This window comes from Lissotriton helveticus, chromosome 7, assembly GCF_964261635.1.
Source record: "Lissotriton helveticus chromosome 7, aLisHel1.1, whole genome shotgun sequence".
In the NCBI taxonomy this organism is placed as follows: domain Eukaryota; kingdom Metazoa; phylum Chordata; class Amphibia; order Caudata; family Salamandridae; genus Lissotriton; species Lissotriton helveticus.
In genome coordinates this window covers 583,870,463-583,886,108 of record NC_136068.1, presented here as the reverse complement: position 1 = coordinate 583,886,108, position 15,646 = coordinate 583,870,463, and the positions used below count along the sequence as shown (strand labels likewise).

General features: G+C 48.4%; 1 protein-coding gene across 1 annotated transcript in view; it reads left to right on the top strand.

Annotated features, from left to right (window-relative positions):
* KDM3B (lysine demethylase 3B) overlaps positions 1–15,646 on the top strand; it is a 1,181,011-nt gene that overhangs the window by 482,614 nt on the left and 682,751 nt on the right. The window lies entirely within an intron of this gene.

Below are 15,646 nucleotides of genomic sequence, written 5' to 3'. Positions count from 1 at the left end.
GTGGGCACCAGGATGGCACCGGGCGAAGTCACCGCAGTCAGGTGAGTGGGCACTGCTGGGCTCTGCAGTCTCTCGGACCAGGAGGCGTTGTCGGCGACCAGGATGGAGGTGCGAGCTGTCCCACGAAGGTTGAAGTCGTCGGCGTCGAAGTTACCCAGGAGTGGGCAACAAGCCTTGGCTAATTCAAGCCCACGCGGTGGACTCAAAATGGCGTCTTGAGTGGACCAGGAGGGTCCAGGGTGCTCCTCTTCTGGAAGGGAGCAAGGGCCAGTCTGGAGCAACCAGACCAGCAGCAGAAATGTCGTCGGGCGTCGTTCAGAAGGCCACAAGCCAACGGGCTAGTAGCCAAACAACGCGGTGAGCAGCAAAAAGCAGAAGGGCCCCACGCAGATCGTGGAGATGCTGGGAGGCTGCACTTCGGTGCTGGAGCTGCTCAGGGTCGGGGCTTCTCGGTCCCCAAAGCACTCACCAGGAATTCACTCGGCGGGCTTGCTGGAAAGAAGTCGTGCAGTCTTGAAGATGGCCGGTCCCTCGAGGTCTCGTCACACCCACGAATCTCAGCGTGACTGATGATGCAGGTAGAGGTCAGAGGTGCCAGGGAAGCCGGTTCTCGTCGAGCTGGGCAGTCGGATTCCGGAGGAAGGACTTGCAGCAGACCGCAGTGTTCTTAGATGGTGCCTGCGGATGCAGGGTGACTACTCCTTAGTCACAAGGGAGAAATCTTAGGAAGAAGTCTTGAGTTCCTTTCGCAGAAAGTAGTTTCAGGATTCAAAGATGATCTGATTTGGAAGGGGGCCAGTCTCTACCTTTATCCTGTAAAAAGGGGCTGGCACGCGACTAAGTCCTGCCCTATGGGTGGGACTGGGAGGGGGGTGGTTACACCCACTTCCTTGGCGGGCTTTTCCCCAGCACAGGGTCTGGAGTGACCCTGGAACTGGTTCCAGCCAGCCTATGCACAGTGAGCACCGGGGTGCCACGTGCAGTCACCTTCCTCTAAAGCCCTGCCTACCTACAATACACAAAACCCTGTCTGGGACGGTGCTGGCACCGCCCCTGGCAGGAAACCCTTTGTCCTTATCTCCTGCTCTGGGAGGACTCCCAGCAGCAGGAGGGCAGACTTGTGTCTCGGTGGCAGCATCCATTTTGTGGATGCTAAGGCTCTGTCTGACTTTTAACCGGGTTATAGGTTACAGGCATGTCGTGTCCCTCTAGAAGGGTGGAATGCTAACCCCGTCGCCAGAATTGGCGAGGGGTTAGTATTCCAATTCGTATGACACCTTACTCGACATGTTTTGATAAAGCGATACCAGAGTTGGCACATAACCGCGAGGATTATAATGCACATATGGTATGCGATATCATGGAAACGGCTAAGGGATGGATCCCGAAAGCCGCAGACAGGCTCAGCTCATGCTAGAGCACCATCTCACACGATTCCAAGCACTCTGCCTTCAGGATTGTTAAGGCCTGCTATAGGAGTGACTGATAGGAGATCTGTGTGTCCATTTTTAGGGTTAGATATAGGTATACTACATCTAAAGCAAAGGGTGAGTACACCACCTTGCCCCAGCTGTCGTGCAGCCAGTTGTGTCAGTTTTAGTTAGTCACTCCAGGGGTGGCATAATACATGCTTCAGCCCCTGGGAGACTTCTGGGTGCACCTCAGCCCTGGGTACAGGGACTTGGAGAGGGCCCAGGGCCAATTCAGTACCTGAGTACAATTTGGATAGAGAGAACAGCTAGGCTGTGGGTCTGATTAGCAGGCCCACAGCCAGGGAAAGTCGTAAACCAGTGCAGCAAAAAGCAAAAATCTGGGTGATCATAGGATTGCAGACCCTACTCTCCTACAGGCGGTATGCATTACGGTACTCTATTAGATGTGGACTTGACACCACGGACTCGCTGGGCAGAGAGATTTCCACGACGGTGGCGGTTCGTCACCACGCCTGGTTGCGGTCTGCCAACTTCTCGGGTGATGTTCAGGCCACGCTCATGGATATGCCCTTCGTTGGCCGTTGCCTCTTTGGCAACAAAGCGGATAGTGCGCTAAAACGTTTTAAGGACTCCAGGGCTACGGCCAAGTCCTTGGGCCCAGGCCAGCGCCAGCAAACTTCTGATTTTTGCCACTTTCGTGGCCAAGAAGGGGCGCCCCCACCCGTCCAGCCAGCCACAGGCCGCAGAACCAGTCTCAACAAGGCCGATGACATGGTTACCGCTGTGGCGGTACCGGGGGACAACGGCGGGGACAACGGCAGGGTCAGTCCACATCCGCCCCGCAGCATCTGTCTCTAAGCCTTCCAAGTCTGGCATTTCAGGCCCATTCGACGTCAGTGGGGGGCAGGGTTCGCCATCACCTCCTCCACTGGCGCTCCATCACGTCGGACAGGTGGGTGCTGCAAATCGTCCGAAGGGGCTACTCCCTCCCCTTCAAGGTGACTCCTCCAGCCATGCCACCACAGTACCACCGCATGTTGGGGGATCACTTGCAACTTCTGCAGGAGGAAGTTATCGCCCTCTTGGCCAAAGGGGCCATCGAGCGCTTTCCTGAGCCAGAAGTAGGACGTGGTTGCTATTCCCACTAATTTCTGGTACCCAAGAAGGGCAAAGGAGGTCTACGCCCTATCTTGGACCTCTGGAGCGTCAACGGCTTCCTCCGGAAGGAGAAGTTCAAGATGATGACTTTGGCTCAGGTCCTAGCTGCTCTGGACCCTGGAGACTGGTTGGTAGCGTTGGACTTGCAGGACTCTTATTTTCACATCCCTGTCTTGCCGGCCCACCGGCGCTACCTGCGGTTCATGGTAGGCCAGAGCACTTTCAGTTTCCCGTGCTCCCTTTCGGCCTTACCAGCACCCCTCGGGTGTTCACGAAAGTGATGGCGGTGGTCGCAGCTCTTCTGCGCAGATTAGGGGTTAGTCTTTCCTTATCTCGACGATTGGTTGTTGAAGGTGGGCTCGCCCCAAACAGTCTCGGGTTTATTCCCCCGAATAGCGGGTTCGGGATATTCAGGATCTGATTCCGATCTTTCAGCCTTTATCCCGAGTTTCGGTCAGATTGACGCTGCGGCTCCTGGGGCTGATGGCCTCCTGCATCCTTCTGGTGCATCACGCCAGGTGGCGGAGGCGGGCTCTGCAGTGGGACCTGATGTTTCAGTGGGCACAGCATCAGGGCAACCTGTCCGACCACGTACTTATCTCGGAGGGCATTTCGAGTCAGTTGCAGTGGTGGCTCACGAACCGCGATTGGGTCAGCGGCAGATCCCTCTCCCTACCCCAACCGTAGAACGTAGTAGTGACTGATGCGTCCCTCCAGGGATGGGGGGGTAACATGGGAGAGGCGGAGATCAGAGGCCTCTGGTCTCCGGCGGAGTCCCGGCTCCATATCAACCTTCTGGAGCTGCGGGAGATCCGACTTGCACTGAAGGCATTCCTTCCCTTCGTCCGGGGAAGTGTAGTGTAGGTGTTTGCGGACAACACCACCGCCATGTGGTACTGCAACAAACAAGGCGGGTGGGGTCGTGGACCATTTGTCAGGAGGCTCTGCGCCTCTGGACATTGCTGGAACACCAGGGCGACATCCTGGTTGTTCAACACCTGGCAGGTTCCCTGAACGCCAGAGCGGACGAACACAGCCGCCAGTGCATGATGGATAACGAATGACGTCTGAACTTGGACGTGGCACACGGTCTCTTTCAGCTGTGGGGAGAGCCTTGGTTAGATCTATTCGCCACCCACGAGAACACGCAATGTCATCAGTTCTGCGCGTTGGAATTTCCAAGGTCTATTGTACGCCTTTCCGCCTAAACCACTTCTGCCCAGAGTGCTGAAAATCAGGCCAGACCGGGACCAAGTCATTCTTGTGGCTCCGGACTGGGCACGAAGATACTGGTATCCTGAGCTACACAGCATGTCAGTTGATCCCCCGATTCGTCTGCCTCTTCAGGAGGACCTTCTGTCGCAGCAGCAGGAGACGGTCCTCCACCCGAACCTGTCCAGTCTCCACCTACATGCGTGGAGATTGAGCGGCGGCAGTTGAGGCCATTTGACTTGCCTCCTGAAGTCTGTGATGTGATTCTGGCAGCCAGGCTCCCCTCCACAAAAACGGTATACGGCTGCAGGGGGAATAAATTTGTGGCATGGTGCACAGTAAAAACTGTGGATCCACACTCTGCCCCCCTTTCAGAGGTTCTCCTCTTCCTTCTTTCCTTTGCCCAGCAGGGCTCTGCTCTGGGCACTATCAAGGGTTTCCTCTCAGCCATTTCAGCCTTCTTAAGGCTTCCTGATCAACCTTCTCTTTTCAAGTACCCTGTTGTAAATAGATTCTTGAAATGAATCACACACATGTTTCCTCCTGTTACCTTAGTGATGCCTTTGTGGGACTTGAACCTTGTACTTGCGTATCTGATATGTGCTCCCTTTGAGCCACTTCATAACTGTCCTCTTAGTCTCCTAACTCTTAAAACTGCATTCCTGGTTGCCATCACCTCTGCCAGGAGAGTGAGTGAGCTCCAGGCTCTATATTCTAAACCTCCTTTCCTCTTTGTCCATCCGGACAAGGTTGTCTTGAGGACTCGTCCTTCTTTCCTGCCCAAGGTGGTCACAGCCTTCCATATCGGGCAGTCCATCACCTTGTCCACCTTCTTTCCGCCTCCCTCGAATGAGGAAGAGTCTCCACCGTCTGGACCGAAAACGTGCGCGCTCCTATCTAGATCACACACGCCAGTTCCGGGTGGACGACCAGCTCTGTTTGTTACGCGGGCGCTAAGAAGGGACGGGCGGTGCACAAGCGGACCATCTTGGTGGGTCGTCTTGTGCATCAAGGTTTGATACTCTTTGGTGAAAAAGGAGCCTCCTGTTGGGCTGCACACCCATTTCACTCGGGCCACGGCGGCTACTACTGCCCTGGGTTGGGGAGTCCCCTTGCAGGACATCTGTCAGGCGGCAACGTGGGCATGGCTGCACACGTTCGCTAGGCACTACTGCCTGGACAGCCAAGTCCGGAGAGATGGTTTTTTCGGCCGTTCCATTCTCCAGGACTTTCTGGTGTGATCTTGGTTCGCAGACCCACCACCGGGGTTGATATTGCTGGGGTATCTATTCTAAGGTCAGGAATCTAACACTAACGTGTTTCTTTCAGATGCACAAGTTACTTACCTTCGGTAACGATATATCTGTAGGAAACATTAGTTAGTGTTAGATTCCTTACCACCCCACCCATCCTCCCTGTTCTGCGATCCGATATCTAGGGTTAAGGACATCCCTTTCAGGGCCCTAGTTTCATGGCACCAGTGTCTGTTTCTATCATGGCCCTGCTTTCCTGGCGTCGAAAACTATGTACAGAGCGGACGTCAGCGCGCGAGGGCGGCATCTAAGTACTCCGGCGATCACGGTGCCTACGACGGACGCGGGGCTGCAGACGACACCTACCGACGCGCAAGGGTACTGCTGACGAAAACTTTCTGGATCCAGTCTGACGCCTGGGGATATTCTAAGTTAAGGAATCAAACACCAACTAATGTTTCTTACAGATATATCGTTACCGAAGGTAAGTAACTTATGTTTTTGTTCTACACTCTGCTCTCCCCTATGACAAATCCGCTGGTGAATCCATCTGTGACAGCTGGACACCACCCAAAGGGAGGTTATTGACCAGCCTCAGTGCTTGTTGGGTGTCCGGATCTGTCAATTGGCGCTGAGTAGTGCATTCCCTTCAAGGCTGAGATCTTTGGGAGTTCTTGAGATTTTGGCACTGGGCCCAATTGACAAAGTTTTTGTGCATATTTGTCTAACTTGGGCACGCCAAACGTGCCACCTACCGGCCATATGAGAGACGGAGGCCCACATAATCAGGATGCCCTGCTGCTTCCTGCCCTCATATGCAGTATATGGCTGTCTAAAATTGGCGGGCAGGGATGTTTTTCCCACAGTTGGATGTTTAGTGGCAATGTTGGGAACATCTGTGTTACTAGAGGAGACCAGTAGCAGCAAGAGACTGGCCATTGGAAAGGTAATCAACACCCACTTAGTAAAAACTCTGTGTATTCACAAACTTTTCCAATGATTCTCCACACATAACTTGTGCGTTCATTTCGGTATCAAAAATTGTTGGAGTAAATTAAGTAAATTGGTATGAAAAACTGAGAGCTTCTCGTTTTCAGGGATGTAACAAAACAGACTTTTTTTTTCTAGACACAGTTTTCCAGGAAAAAGTTAAGGAATAAGGTCAATTTACACTTTAACTGTGAACTGGCTTCTGTCAAGCAGGAAATCTAGCAAGTTAGCGTTAAAAATGCACTTCTGAATAAAATGATTTTGAAAATAGAATTCAACATGTAGACTTAAAGTTTTTGAGAATTCTAAGAAAAGAGCAAGCCTAAAAATGTCAAGTTTAGTGTTATCATTGTTCAGCTCCCTCCTTCCCCCAATGGTGTTTGTTTTATTTTATGCAGATTGAGTAACACATTCAATAATTTGACTTTCCTTCAGATTGTCCCCCCTCCCATTTTGGGGTACCCTGACTAAGGGAGTCCTTTTCTGTCCGTGCAATATAAAAATCTCGTATGAAGCTGCAGGCAACACTTCTTTAAACAAGAAACCGAGGTGTTTACTTTAATGTATACAGAACGTGTTTACAATTCTTACGCCTCTGATGTAAGAGTTAGCAAAACAGCCCGAGGAGATGGCATGCATGTGTGCACTCGTCGGTCTCTTCTGAAGTTTTCCGAACAGTGGGGTTTAGATGAGTCTGGTATTCCAGAGCATCAAGGAGGACGAACAAATCACACATCACGGTGTGTTGTTCCCACCCTGGTGATCACACCCCACCAGGAAATAACAGTTAAAGTAACAAAGTCTGGGAGAAACTCACGTACCCCATAATCAAATATGAGGTACTCCCTTAAGGGTCTGTGTAAGACCGACATCTAGAAAAAGTCAGCACAGCGAGGTCTGTCTGCCTCTTCGGACACCTCAGAATCCGACAACCAAAACTTTGAGTCCGAGACGAGTACTAATGACAGGAAGACACTGATAAGCACAGAGTTACTGTAGATCACATAGAAGATGAAGACGCAACCCTCCTCATCCTGAAGTGCTGTCATTGTTTTATCCTAAACTGCTCAGCCATCTTAACTGTATTTGTTTGGACGTTTTTGCTTTGGGTGCAGGTGGACAGCTAAGACGGTAAGAGTATGGTGAGACGATAATATTTTATACCCGCAAAGCATGGTACTTAACTCTGTAACATGTGTAGAATGATGTGCACTGTGGCCTATTTTAGAACACGTAGACATGCTTGCTGGCATAATGAACAAATGTTCCATTCATTTTTTTTTTATTGATTTTTTTTTCCCCTTCAAATTAAGAAAATGAGTTGTGCACCACAATAAGCAGAATTCCCTTACAGGTTATGGTTAATTAGCAACATCAGCATCACAAAATGTCATGCTTCACTTCCCCCAATTACAAGAAATCCATGAGTTTCTGGTCTGTTATAAGTAAATATCTCAAGGATCAAAGACAAGGATTGACCCTGGAGGCATACCCCTCCCTGTACTGACACTGGTCTTTGCAGATTGTATGATGCTTCTGCGGGCACCCTCAGGCTGCTTAGATTGGCCTCTCTAGGCTCATACAGTGATTCAATCCCCTCATCCAGATTTCCAACAAAAGGCCTTCAGATTCTTCCTAAGTTTGGCAGTATCTGTCTTAGCCACAAGGAGACCCATCCACAACAGAGCCTACTTATACCTGTTCCTAACTAAATCTACATTAACATATATGATGGTCATTTTAAGGCCTAAAGGAAGCTACCTGCCCAATACCCCAACCAAAGGGCCCCCCTTACTAAAAGTGGATATTCTTCTCACAACTGTAGACTCAAATTATAACGTTTATTTTTGGTGTCATACATTACAAGGTGGCAAGTCGACCATCCCCAACTTCCACAGCTGTCCTGTGTAAAATAAGCACAATGCAAGTATTTTAGTTGTATAAATCTTAACTGTGATGCTATCAGAGTACCCATGGAAACACACTTCCCTCCAGCCATCAGTGAAAGGACCCAAGCTCTCTGTCTCCATCAGTCTGAAGTATGTGAGTTCTACCAGGCCAGCAATATATGGTATGAGTGCATAATGGAGTTGTAGGTAACATAAGAACTGACTACGATGAATGTCCTATTCTTCCTGTAGGTGTACTGATGCTGTGAAGTGAAGCAGTTAGCACTGACTTATCTCCTTGCACAGTCCTAAAAGAAGATAGTGGTGAAAACTTTGTTTCTCCATTGGTAAAGGAGTGGCTAAAATTCCTCGCGACTCAATTTTACTTGCCATCCTAATGGTTAGAAAAGCAATCTTTTGAAATGCAATAAGTCTCACATTGTTTAGAGTTTGAGCTATTGGTGTTGTAAATTACAATGTCTTTCACCCTCCTTCCCATCCCAGCTGTCAAGGAACCTCTTGTCCGGCTTCTGTTATTTATCAAGCCATTGTCACACAATTTCTCCTCTCCTTTTTCACTTATATATTGAGCCTTTTGTGACAGTGATACGATCTGACCCAACAATTTCTCCCTTTAATATGGGTGGGCTGGAGTTAAAGACCGCATTGTATGCTGACGATCTATTGCTATATACTATTAACCCTTTAGATGCTATCCCGAAGCTAATTAATCTAGCAGAGGAATTTGGAGCCGTCTCAGCTTATGGTATTAACAAAAACAAAACCGACATAATGAGTTGGAATAGTCCTGTTCCCGTACCAGATACAAAAACAAAGATCAGATACCTAGGTATACACATCACTCAAAAACTACAAGATACACCCAAAGTATCCTGGCAGATCGTGGTAAAAGAGATAACTAAACTTCTTCAAAGATGGTCCAATCTACCTCTCAGTATCTACAGAAGAGTTAATTTAATTAAAATGGTAGTATTACCTAAAGTGACTTTCCTATTCAATAGCATTCCACTGACATTTCATAATAAAGCCATTTCAAACCTTCAGGGAAAAATGAGCTCATTTATGTGGGCATCCAAGTCACCAATAATTGCTTGGAAGAAGCTGAGGAGGGGGCTCAAAATAGGAGGATTAGCTCTCCCAGATTTGCTATTCTACTGTTATGCATTTCAGTTGAAAAATTTTAGACTCCTGGCCAATAAGTTAGACTCATCGTCACATGGTCGTTTGTTTCAAGCTTTGTTATCCGACCTTCCTAAGGGTCTTGAATTTTTTTTGTTTAAATTTGGCGCCCAAAAATTTTACAAAAAAGTCCGCTTTAAAATTCTACTAACAGCCTTAAAACTATGGCAAACAGCCTGCACCATTTGGAAAATCCCCTACTATAACTTTTTGTCCACCGGAATGTCTACTAGATCGACTTTCCCTTCCCTTGAGAGAGGCCGGTTTAAAACGATGGGGAGATGTCCAGGTAAATCAAGAATTATTAGATTGGACATCTATATCTAATCTGACAGGAGGGTCCTTCACGAGGTTTAAATACTATCAACTATCATCATGGTGGGGAAGTCAAAATTGGGTGTCAGAAACAGCGGGCTGCGAATTCTTAGATCTAGTTAACAGACAAGAAGGGTGGAAGGGTGAGGTCTCAGCATGGTATAACATACTAATTGGGGCAAAGGACAGGCAGGAGGAAGAGATCTCGAAACTCTGGGGGGATATAATAGGAGATGACCCGGAGAAACAATCGGAGGTTTGGTTAGACTCATCTGTAATATCTCAAAAAACAGTAAAACCTGCCAACCTCAGAAGAAACCATCTTTACACGGCACACAGGGTCTATTGGACTCCCTCCAAGCTCTCAAAAATATCGGGAACACCACACTTCTGCCCCAGATGTAAAAATACAGAGGCAGACGATTTACATATTTTTGCAGACTGCATAAAGATTAAAAACTACTGGTCATCGATCTGCATCTTTTTAGAGGAGGTACTGTCTAGATCAGTCAAGTGTAGCCCCAGACTGATCTTTATGGGTTTGAAAGAGGAATACGATACTAGAGACAGCATCACCCAGTTTATATTCTATGTGATTATTATTGCCAGGAGGGAGATCTGCAGAGAATGGAAATCTTCAAACCCCCCCCCCCCAGGTTTGCAGACTGCCTAAAAAACATCATGGCTATTAGTAAAATAGACCTTGTGTGGAGGAGAGGAGGCGGCAAAGATTTGGGCTCCGTTGATAAAATGGCCGGATAGTTAGACAACAAACGTCCAATGATTATGCCAGGGGTTTGCGGTCTGGTCCTCCCCAAGACGAGGTATAGAGACATCGATCAGGGGAGTTGGACTAGTAGAAAACCTACCTCTGGGAGATTTCTCGAAAGCCAAACATAAAATAAAGTATTCCAGGGCGCAAAGTTAGGCATTATGTTGGCAGAATTGAGTTTCCATCTAGAGTCATTCCATCTGGTGGCAAATATGAGGACAAAAAAAAAAAGCCCTTGCCACACAATTCATTAATGCTTTCCTAACAGGACTGAAATAGACAGCACCATCATCTACCCTGGTGCTTAGAACGGATATTGGGATAGCCAATAGATCTCGCCTTTGGGACCTTATAAGAGTTTAGTTATCCAGCACAATATCCTTGGTGCAACATCGTGTTGCATGGCTAATCACTTATAAGGTCCCAAAGGCGAGACCTATTGGCTATGCCAATGCTTGTTTAGGTCTCGCTTGAGTCATCGCATGTGCTGGTAAGACGAGACATTTAGTAAGTGGGCATAAGAAATCCGACTATGGCCTAAAGCTTGCGGTTACGCTTGCGGTGACGCGCACATGCGCCATCTGGGTTTCCGTCATGGCTCATTAGGTGCTCGCAGCACACTTGCAGCACGCAATCATATTCGCGCGCATCACTCGCGCACAGGCGCCATCTGGCTTTTCTCTCGCCCTTTAGCCGTTGCTCTCCCTCAGAGCCTCCTCTCCGCTCCCTACCCTGCTGCTCTTTCACACCAGCTACCTCACGTGCTCTCCTCTCTGCCCTCCGTCGCAAGCTCACTCCTGTACCTTAATCTTCTCGCTGTCCCTCAGTGCCACCTCGTTTGCAACCTCCCACGTTGCTCTTCCACACCACCCACTCACATGCCCTCCCTCGCCAGCCCCCTCTTGTGCGTGGATCTCTGTTCTCTCACCAAAGCCTGCTTGTTTGCCCCTTTCTTCTCGCCAGCCTCCGCGTGCGTCTTCCTCTGCCCTCATGAGCTCTCCCTTACCTGCCTCCTCCCCTGCCCCCTACCCCCGCCCTCTTGAGCTGCTTGAAATGCCTCCTCTCCTTCCCCATGCTCTGTCACATGCCTTTGCCCCCGCAGTGTCCTCTACCAGCATCCTCCTTTCCCCAGCGCTCACTCCCCCTGCTCCTCGCTAGTCTCCTCCTATGCAACCCCCCCGCTCTCACCGTCGTCTCATGTCGTACTCTTTCCTCCCACTGCTCTCCCTCACTAGCCGCTCCTTTTCCATTTACCTCGGCCACTAGTTTTCTTCATTAGCCTTTTCCCGGACCCCCCTTTTTGCACCTACTCAGACCTCCTCATATCTCCCCCTCCCAAGCAGTCTACTTTAACCTCCACCCGCCTCTTGAGCACTCTTCCCTTTGTGGCTCCCCCTAACAACCCTCCTGACCAGTCCGTGTCAGTACCCATCTTTATCTCTTGCCTCAAACCGCTCTCCCTCATAAACTTCGTTAGGACCTCCTGCCCTCCACCTGCTCTCTCATGTGCCTCCTCCCCTTTCCTCCGTTACGTTCCCCGTTGTAGAACCATCTATTCGGTAACTCCGCCCACCTCAACATGCCCTCACCTTCACGCCCCTTCACTCTATAACCAGGTGTTAATTTTCATCGTTTTACCAGTAGTCTCTCCCCAGGTCTCCTCCACCAGACCCTTGTGGCCTCTACGCAGGAACCTCTGCCAAGCTCCTGAGGAGACTGCAACGCATCCAGAATGCATCAGCACGTCTGATCCTAGACATCCCCCGCTGCAGCCACATCACACCCCACCTGAGACCTGCACTGTCTCCCTGTTGTCAAGAGGATAACCTTCAAACTCCTCATCCATGCTCACAAAGCTCTCCACAAGACCGGCCCAGCACAACTAAACAGACTACTCAACTTCTACACCCCCACCAGCTCCGCCAGCCTCACCAGCCTCGCCCTCGCCACAGTCCCCCGTGTCCGAAGAACGACCACCGGAGTCAGATCCCGCTCCCACCTCGCCGCCAAGACCTGGAACACCCTCCCCACCAACCTACGACAGACCCAAGACCTACTGGCCTTCAGAAGACTCCTCAAGACCTGGCTCTTCGATCACCAGCAGAAGCCCCCCCCCCGCACCCTCCTCCTTCCAGCGCCTTGAGACCCTCACGGGTATGTAGTGCGCTTTATAAGTGTCTTGATTGATGGATTGATTGGCCCTCTTTACTCCTAGTCACCGACACCTGTTGTGCCCTCCTCCACTCCATTTCTTCAGCCCCCTCCTCTTTTGGACACTCTCATTCAGGGGTGGATGCCGCAGAATATTTTCATTTTATTTTCATTCTTCCCCTTTTCTCTCCCTCCCATCTCTCCCCTTCACCAATTTAGCTCTCTCCTGATTTCTTTACATGCACCTGTTTTTTTGTTATCTGTCTTTTGTTATGTGTCTCTTTGCTCCTCTCACTTTTCTGCTCTCCTAGATTGTTGCCTTACCTCCCCTCTTTCAATAATGTCTCCATTGTCTCTTAACTCACTCCTCCCGACCCCTTACTGTCCCCACTTCCTTAATCTCCCGTTGTATCTTCCCCTCTCACTCCTCCATATTTTGCGGCATTCCCTCCTCAATCTTTGCCTTTATTTGCGTCTATCCTTGAGTCCCCTTAACCACACTCTTTTTCCTCCTCACTCAGCTTCTCAGCTCTTTTCTATATCTCTGTACCCTCCTCAGTTTGCCAATGTCCACATTTATGGAATAAATGTATCCCACAATTTACAGTGTAAGCTACACTTTTTTCTCACGACTATTGTCATACTTCGAGCGGTGTGAAGATAGTAAAATATTTGAATAGTATTTGCACAAAAAGGAGTGGAAAGTAGGTGGAAAATGAGCAAAACCTTTTTAAAAGATACAATTTTTAACAAGCATTGGCATAGCCAATAGGTCTCGCCATTGGGACCTTATAAGTGTTTAGCCATGCAACAGATGTTGTTGCACCAAGGATATTGTGCTGCAAAACTAAATTCTTATAAGGTCCCAAAAGCGAGGCCTATTGGCTATGACGAAGCCTGTTCTCTACTTGACGTATCACCCCAAAACTTTCCATTCATGAACTAGGCAAAAAAGCACTTTTTGGGGGGGAAAGTTCCATGACTATTCGTCCAGTGGTGCAAAAGTTATTAGCAACATGCAGTGCATTTCTTATGGAAATGCTGACCTAACTCAACTACACAGTGGCGACTGCTACTGGCTCATATATATATATATATATAACTACACAGGGGCAGATACTATGTTGCACGTTCCATTGGCAACTTTGTTTATTTAAATTTGCTTATAAGGTTAACCCCTGGGAACAGATCCACACCAACTTTCGTAGTTGCTTGCTGTTCAGATTGAGGTCATGCACCACCACCCTCATGCAGACTCATGCACAGGGGAAACAATTTGGAGATGTGGGAAAGTGTTTTTCCAATGTACTTCCCATAGGAAATTTTGCTTGTGCCTATAGCCAAAGCTGCTTAAGTGATTTGCTCCATACTTTCCATTAAATTTGAATGTTACTCAGTTGTTCTGATTTTTGGGTGGAAATCAGTTTGATAGTTTGATCGATGTAATGATTCAAAACAACCAACCGGCTGGGCTTGAAAAGGTTAACAGTTTTGTGCATCTGCTGTCTAAAACCATGAATCATAATGTGAGACACCAGACAGTCACATCGGTGAGGTGTCTGTGAGTTGCAGGCACTGAGTGTGCTTCTGCCTTTCACATGCTTTTCCCCCAGACAGATTAGTTCTCTGAACTACACTGGCTCTCCTTCTCAAGGTGATGGTCCATTTCCACCTGGACTGTCTATCATTGTCAGTTTTTTTATCCTCCTCCACATTCTGTCGAAGAGGAGAGATTACACCGGCTGGAAGGCAGTTTTTTTTTTTACTAAATTGACTACACCAAGCGGTTCAGATCTTACAGCTACCTCTATGTGGGGGTTGCAGGTATAATGTTTTGTGCCCTTGGCTCAAAGTAGCACCAGGAGCAAATTTTTGCTCACTCCACCAGAGCCAAGTATTCAATGACAGCACTTGCCCGGCGGTGTTCCCATGTCTGAGAATTATTGTGTAGTGACACAAGTTTCCCTTCATACCTAAGCTAAGCATTGTTTGGATTCAGAGGCGTGTATGGTAATTTCTCATTGTCAGTGCTCCAGGATTTCCTCTTTTGGCCATTTTGTCAGACCTACCTTAAGGGAGGGGTGCTGCTAAGGCGAGGGCTCTGCAGTTGGAAGTATCTATTTGTAGAAAACTTTACTAATCTTTGTCCCCATTCAGAAGGGTGGTCCTATGCCACATTAGAAAGGTTCCGATTTAGATCGTTGCACTGCCTCAAATTGATAATTATTTCCTCATCTCTGGGCTGTCAGCGCCCTGTGGGGGTGCCGCATGGCTCGAAAGAGGTCACCCTGGTGTTGATTTCAGTGCAGAGGTAGAACCAGCATCCCTACAGGTGCAGGAAAGCTATGGAAAAGGTCTGGACCCAGTCTGGCATGTTGATGTATTCAACTAGTAAGGAATCTACGGGTGGATAGAATATCTACCAGAAAGATTGGTAACCAAGGTTGGTATGTTTTTCTTCATGTTATTTGTGATCGAGGTCCAAGTTGGAGAAATGTACAGTGCCAGAGTTATTCCACTGTGCACATGCATGTTTTGTTTTATAAGACCTCTTCAGTGTTACTGTTTTATCACACAGTGCTCACTGTAAAAGATTTAACTATTCAGATCTGATTGCCTTTGGCAGTTTTTTATGGAGTAAATTTGCTTTTGGTTAACTTGACACTTAGATTCTTCAAGAGAATTGGCTAAGACCTTCATGAAATGTTACAAATGGTGCCTGTCATTCCCCCTCCCATATATTGGAAGTGTTGTTAGCCCTTCTCCCACGTCCAACTCATGGACTGTATTCCTACCTCTCCACCTGCAGGAGCACCTTCTCTGCTGGTGTCCCATTTGCGCCTCCCTTATAGGGAGGGGTCATCTTACTCCCTCTTCAGGGTCTTTTTTTTCACTTTTACTTCCTAGCTTTATTCTGCTCATGCTTGGGGCCATTCCTTTCCCATCCTCCTGAATTGAGCTCCTTTTGTGACCCTCCTCCCCCCATCACCCCAGATGCCCCCTCTGCTTTACTGCTCCCACTCATGCATGGTTCGCTTTTTCACATTTTATTTTTGTGCATAGAAGACACTTATGGCATTCTTGTCCTACAGATCACATCTTCTGTCGTCTAGTGGTGACTCTTCAGAGCCCTACCCTGTCACTTCTTCCTCTTGTATGCTGCTTTTCTTTCACATCTGTTCTTGTTAACTCATGTTCAATGAACTCTCTAGAAGACACCTACTTACTCACCTCCATTAGACCTGATATTCACTTTTTTTTTGCAATAGGACT